General features: G+C 41.1%; 1 long non-coding RNA gene across 2 annotated transcripts; it reads left to right on the plus strand.

Moving 5' to 3' along the window:
* Positions 1 to 156: 156 nt before the first annotated feature.
* Gm16348 (predicted gene 16348) lies at positions 157 to 2915 on the plus strand. 2 transcript variants are annotated; one of them, NR_166596.1, is made up of 3 exons: positions 157 to 270; positions 1297 to 1370; positions 1742 to 2915. It is a non-coding gene; the product is annotated as a predicted gene 16348 (long non-coding RNA). The 2 variants fall into 2 exon arrangements; NR_166597.1 differs by having other exon boundaries at positions 157 to 259.
* Positions 2916 to 7295: the final 4380 nt, after the last annotated feature.

The following is a 7295-nucleotide window of genomic DNA, read 5'->3' on the forward strand; positions in this document are numbered from 1 at the left end:
TCCTCTCCTCCAAATCCCAAGTCGAGGATTCCTCAAATCCTTCCCACTTCTGTCTGCCCTGCCCAGCTATTGGCTATTGGCGTCTTTATTTACCAATCAGAACCAACTCAGGGCAGGTTCCTAGCAGACACTCTCTCACACAAACCGAACGTAATTAGCATTCGTAATACCAGCAGCTACACAGAAACTCTTGAGTATGGTGGCGTAAGCCTGTACTAACAGCGCTCGGGAGGCTGAGGCAGAAGATTGCAGGTCCAAGGTTGGCCTTGGGTACTTACTCTCTCTATATATATTGGAAGGAGGGGGAATCGTGGAGAGAGTAAAGGGGAGAGTAGGGAGGGAGGAAGTTGGTAGTATAACTAAACTATTAAGGCTATAAAGCATGGTACAAGACCTTGGGTCCACTTAACTCCTCATCTCAACGCACCTCATACACACACACATACACACACACACACACACACACACACACACACACACACACACACACACACACACACACACACACAAATAAAAGGAGCAGGTTGGTCCCAGTGTTGAAGCAATAGACCAGAAACAGGAAGGTCGGGATTCACACCCGAACACATGAGCGTTGTGTATTAATACACTCACATGTAGCTCAGGCTGGCCTGGAACTCCAGATCCCCCTGCCTCGGCCCTTTCACTTCCCAGGGTGCTGGGATTACAGACATTCCAAGCCACACTTAATGCATTCCAGGCAAGCCCTCTACCAACTGAGCTGTCTCTTCAGGCCCAATGCCTAATGGGTTTTTGTTTTGTTTCTTAAATTTTATTTATTTTTATACGTGGGTGTTTGGTCTGAATTTATTTTTGTGCACCACATGTGTGCTTAGTGCCCACAGAGGGCAGAAGAAGGTGTTAGATTCCCTGAGACTTGATTTATAGAAGCTTGTATGCTACCATATAGATGCTGGGAACAAACCTTCGTCTTCCGGAAGTACGGTCAGTGATCTCATCTGATGAGCAACTCCAGTCCTGCCAATGCATGTTGTTGTTGTTGATGCTGTTGTTGTTGTTTTGAGACAGGCTCTCACTATGTAGTCTTGGCTGTCCTGGAACTCACGATGTTGACCAGGCTGGTCTCAAACTCACAGAGATTCATTGTCTACTTCTTTCAAGTGCTGGTATTAAAGGTGTTCATATAACATATTATTGTTTCTATATTTTATATTACATATTAATATTACATATTAATATATCATTAGTGTATATTTACACACATTAATATAGAAAAAAAGAGAATTGCTTTCTAACTTGTTTGGGCATTTTACCTAGAAATCCTGTTCATTGTGGGCTGTGACTCTGATAAAAATCCAAATGAGGAGACTTGGAGAACAGGAGGGCATTAGGTAAGTGTGGGGTTTTTTGTTGTTGTTGTTTTGTTTTGTTTTTAAGATTTATTTATTTATTATATGTAAGTACATTGTAGTTGTCTTCAGACATTCCATTACGGATGGTTGTGAGCCACCATGTGGTTGCTGGGATTTGAACTCAGGACCTTTGGAAGAGTAGTCAGTGCTCTTAACCACTGAGCCATCTCACCAGCCCAGGGTGTGGGGCAGAGGGCTTTGTTTTTAAGAAACGGTCAGATTCACTGTTTTTCTCTGGTCCAAGAACGTTTTCATTAGGTAGAAGACACAGCCCTTCAAGACCTCGTTTCTCTGCCTCTGGGGTGGGTCAGCTTAGCAGTGACAGATAAATCCCTTTTTTCTCTTTTCAGAACCCCTCACCCAGAGAACTCCTCATTGTACACATCACACCCAGGGCAGCTGTCATCGATCCCGCCGGGCCATGCATCGTGCCTGCCGGACTGGAGGCCTGCCTGGTATGTGATATTTGAGCAAATCCCAGTGTGAAGGTTTTGTTTCAGGCTGCCCATTTCCTGCCAGCTCCAACTACCACGGTGACAGGTCGGCTCTCAGCCACATCATCAAGCAGACTCAGGTAACCTATTGATTGTCTGTTTATCGATTAGTGCATCTCCCTAGTACATGGTTCTCTTTTAAAAATTCTACCAATTCATTTTAGTTAGCACAGCAAATAACGAGCTTCAATGCAATATTTTCATGGTATTTTGCTCATATCCGTCTCCCATCCTTCTCTCCCACCCCTTCCGCTTCCTGTTGTCTCCATTCTTCCTCCCAAAGCATCTCTCTTCTGCTTTCATGTCCTGGGTGTGTATCTAAAGCTAAAGTCTGTGTGTGAGGAAAAACAAGGGCAGCATTCTTCTTTCTATTCCCCTCATTACTCTCTTGCCTCCTCATCATGGACGTCTCTTTATATCGTTAGGTCTGCTGTATTGAGTTTGCAATATATATTCCATATAGGAGTAGAAACTTGTAGCTTTGGTATCTTGAGTCTGGCTTGTTTTACTTAACATGATGGTTTCCAGCTCATTTTTCTGCAACTTGCATAATTTTATTATTCTTTACTACTGAATGAAGCAGATAAAAACAAACAAACAAACAAACAGAATACAAGTGCTTTTTAAGAAGAGGGTTCAAAAACCACAAAAATATCGAGGATGACAGTCAAGGTAGAAACTAAGACTGGGAAAATACTGTATGTGGTCCAACTTCAAGACTTCTTTTTCCTCAGCAGCAGTTTCTACCTTGTCATACACTGCTCACCCTTTGCCCCTCTTATTTTATTATTAAGAGATGTTAGATGATCAGGGAAGCATCTTCATTTAAGGCTACCAGGGACACTGGAAGGAATAAGACATGATCAGAAAAATAAAAACATGCATGATACAGAATGAGACCAGGACCGGAGAGATGGTTCAGTCCACTAAGTGCTTGCCCTACACCCACAAAGTACCAGAGTGTAAACTCCAAAACCCAAGTATATATTTAAAAAAAAAACAAAATAGAACCCAGTACAGGCATAGTGGCACATAAAAAAAAAAAGCCATCAGGGCATGGTGACATGCAGTTGTAATCCTAGCACTGGAGAGGCAGGAGCAGGTGGATCCCTGAGGCTTGCTGGATAGTCAGTTTAGCCTACATGGCCAGATTCAGCACCTTCAATGACCCAGTCTCACATAAAAACAGAGAGGGGGAGGAAAGAGAGAGAGAGAGAGAGAGAGAGAGAGAGAGAGAGAGAGAGAGAGAGAGAGAGAGAGAGAGAGAAGAAGAAGAAGAAGAAGAAGAAGAAGAAGAAGAAGAAGAAGAAGAAGAAGAAGAAGAAGAAGAAGAAGAAGAAAAATCTTCCTTGTTCTCCTTGTAGGCTATACAAGAAGAATGTAAAAGATAATAATAATGATGATAATGATAAACATTTGTCAGGTTTCCAAGAACTATAACTTCCATACAACCCGTGTCCTCTCCAGTGTTCTAATTAAGCTACAATGAAATAAATGATTGCTTGGCACTCTAGTTTCTCACTTATTTGAACTTTGCCTTTTACCTCTGATTATACAGCCAAGAGTATATTAACTATCTAACAGGAAAACATTTAAACATCTTTTCTCATTCCACTCTTTCTTACAAAAGCTGGGGTGGGGGTGGGGGAAAGCTTCAACCAAGGAATATATGTTTGTTTTTCTTTCTCGGTATAAAAGACTTGGGAACTGTGTATATTTTATGCTTCCAAACAGCACCATCTTTCGCCTCCTAAGATCACATGCCATTATTTTTTTCCCCCACCAAGTAAAGGTTAAATTCTAATCAAAAACATATTTTTTGAAGACACAGGAAACGTAAAAAGAAATTCAGCTTTCCAGTGTAGAAATTCTGTGGGGAGAAAAAGAAAACAAGAACACATGGTAGGCAAAACCACATTCTAAAATATGCTTTTGAAAATAAAATAAAGTGGGGCAGTGGTGGCGCACGCCTTTAATCCCAGCACTTGGGAGGCAGAGACAGGTGGATTTCTGAGTTTGAGGCCAGCCTGGTCTACAGAGTGAGTTCCAGGACAGCCAGGGTTACACAGAGAAATCCTGTCTCGAAAAAAACAAAAACAAAACAAATAATAATAATAAATAATGGATTATCAAATACTTTCACACTTGCCATATGTTAGGAAATGGCCCAAAAGAAGAAAACCAAACAAGCCCAAACTGTTCTGTACCCGCTTTGAGTTTAATTGTCTATTAATCATTCTTAATCTTTGTATTAGTGATAGTTTGGGTTTAAACCGTTTTTGGCTGCTGGTTCTTCTGTGGTGGTTGTCTTGGCTGTGGCACCCCAGGCATCTCTCTCCTGGCTGCTGTAACATCCTCTGCCCATTCTTCCCTGTTGTGCCAACCAAAATGAACCCAGATGTTGCCAAGTGGGCCCCTAAGGGTCCAAGCAGCCTTCAGCTGAAAACCACTATCTTATGCTCTTCTCTATTTTTAAGAAAATGTCTATGTATGTGTATATATGTTTGTATGTGAGAGAAAGAGACACAGAGGCAGAGAGGCAGGAGCAGGGATGGGGCAGAGAAGGGCTGTAGAAACAAAGAAGATGGGAGACAATTCATGGGGTACACTTTTATGGTTGGGGTAGCTCACTCACTCCTTTGATTCCACTACTCAGGAGGCAGAAGTAGGTGGGTCTCTGTGAGTTCAAAGCCAGCCTGGTCTACATAGTGAAGTCTAGACAAGTCAGGAATAAGCAGTTAGACTCTGTTCCAAAAACAAAATGAAGTTCTCATTTCAAAAGGTTGTTTGCCCTTAAGTGGCCTTACCAATAACTAGACCATCTGGAAACACTGACATCTGGAGTAAAAATATATTAAATTTGTTGCAGAGACACTAGACAAATAACAGATCCAATTAAAGACTGACACAGACAAGCAAAAATGTAGCACGTAAGGGTGACTCCAAAAGGAGTTCTTGGACTTTGTCTGTAGTGTGCAATAGATGTACACATACACACTTATAAACTTTTGGCTGGGCATGGTGGTGCAAGCCTTTGATCAAAGCACTCAGGAGGCAGAGGCAGACAGATCTCTGTGAGTTCAAGGCCACCCTGGTCTACATAGTGAGTTCCAGACAAGTCAGGGGATACACAGACTGTTTCAAAAACAAAAATGAGGTTCTCATTTCAAAAGGTTATGTTTGCACTTAAGTGACTTTACCAATAACTAGAACTCTCTAAAAAATAGAGGCTACTGACAGAAGCCATCTAGGAAAGGCTATGGCAAGCAAGTGAGTTTCCTTGTGATAGTTCACCATGTTGCATGGCTGTGATGGGTGCACTCTGGAGAGGCACAGCCTGGAGACTTTGTCCCAGGATTGCTTCTCACTGCTGATGTGCCTTTCCTGACACTATTACATGATTCTTGGGAATCAGCCCACCCTGTTGGGCAAATTTCCTGCAGATCAACTTGAAAATGAACTTTCATGAATTAATGCTGTTTAGATGCATTACTGACTTTATAGCATTCCTGATTTGATTAAAGTAATTTTAGGAAAAAAAATTAAAGGAGCTAGTTTGAGTTGTTTTGCCAGAAAGATGTAATAAAGTTAGAATTAGGAATAGAATGTGCCCCCTCCTCATAGAATAGTAAGTAAAGGCTGCATAATAAGGAATACAATGAGCTTTCATAAATTGCACTCAGAAGAGAAATAGGCTTGAGACAGAATTGTGACTAAGGAAAAACATTTATTCTATGTCAGGTCCAAAGATGAGGCCACAGGTGTGCACTATGATAAAGCAAGGCCATGGGAAATTATTGCTTTAAACTTTTAATGAGCTTATGGAATGAAACACTGCTTTGAACTTTATACTGACATCCTTCTGTAACTCCCCTTTTGTGTAACATTTTTTATCTATGAGGTAATTTTATAAAGAACTTTTGTCTAAGAATGTATAAAAAGACTGAGAGAAAAAAATAAAAGTGTGGTTGTTGGGCCTCTGCTTCATCCACTAAATGTGTATATGTCTGTCTGTCTATATGTGTGTACACACATATGTATGTAGGTACATGTGTATGTATATAAGTATGCATGTGCACTTGTGAAACTGGTAAAAATAGGTGGTTAGGCCCAACCGGAGCACATGTGTTTGTGTGTGTGAGCATGCGTGCCTGCACATGCGACACTGCTTGACTTCTTTCTTCTTTGTCTTTTCTCTCTGGCTCACAAAGAGTTAAGGAACCCTGAGCCTCTAACCTAGCCAGTGAGGGGCTCTCAAGCCAAAGAGAAAAGAGCCCAAAGAACTAAGCTTTATTTTCTTAACCCCCTGCTGCTATCAGCAGGTGTTAAATTGCCAGAAGACAACAACTTCTAACCCCGGAGAGAGAAAGCTGAATTGCCAGAAGCCAGCAATGTTTGGCCACAGAATAATAAGAGTTTAATCACTAGAAGCAATCAGCTTCTGGCCCCCAGAAGAGTAAGAGACAGTATCAGCCTTTGGTCTTCCTCTGAAGCTGGGTCCCATCTCAATACCTGACCCTGCTGGGGCTGGCTCACAGGGTAGGCTACCTACTGCACATGTGCACGACCAAGAGTATACACGAAATGAATGACTCCTCTAGAATGGGAGTGGTTTTCGTTGTAGTTTGTTTTGTTTTATTTTATTATTTTTACTTTATTATTTTATTTTATTTTATTTTTTAACTTTTTCTGTAGAGGCACTAAGGGAAAATTCTAGAATACTCATAATTCAAATCATTTTGTGTCTGCCATCAGCAATGAGAGCTTCTCAAATATTACGGTCCAGTTATGGAGATAACCACTCAGACTGTTTTTGTTACAAGCTGACAGACACCATCTTGACATCTGGAGTAAAAAATAGATTTGTTGGAGACACACTAGAGAAATAGCAGGTCCAATTAAAGACTGATATAGACGAGCAAAAATGTAACATGGAAGGATGACTCTAAAAAGAGTTCTTGGACTTTTAATTGTGCAGTACCCTGAAAATGTGTGCATTTCAGTGGAAATTTACCCTCTGTATTCTTCCATGTAAACTTCCGGTCTTAAGAAGAGAAAAATCAATCCAATTAACCCAGTAACCTGTATGCCAGTGTAAACTTGACATCCAGAGCCATCAGAGCTCTGTATATAAGCTATCTATATATCACCTATACAGAGACATCAGAGCTATCCTCCTGAACTTTTGTTAGTTTTGACTGGTTGAGGAATCACTGTGTGTAAGATTGTCTCCTCCATATGAGTTTCCTTCAATGCATCCAGAAAACTTAAAGAAAAGATTAAGAGGAATCTAGCTGATTAAATAGAAGATGGCTTGGTTCAGTAACCAGGTGTAACAAACATACTCTCTCATCTCGCATGCCTGCACTTGACACTGGAGCAACCACATGGCGTCCTCTTTTGTTACGGT

Source organism: Mus musculus, chromosome 8 (genome assembly GCF_000001635.26).
Source record: "Mus musculus strain C57BL/6J chromosome 8, GRCm38.p6 C57BL/6J".
Classification (NCBI taxonomy): Eukaryota; Metazoa; Chordata; class Mammalia; order Rodentia; family Muridae; genus Mus; species Mus musculus.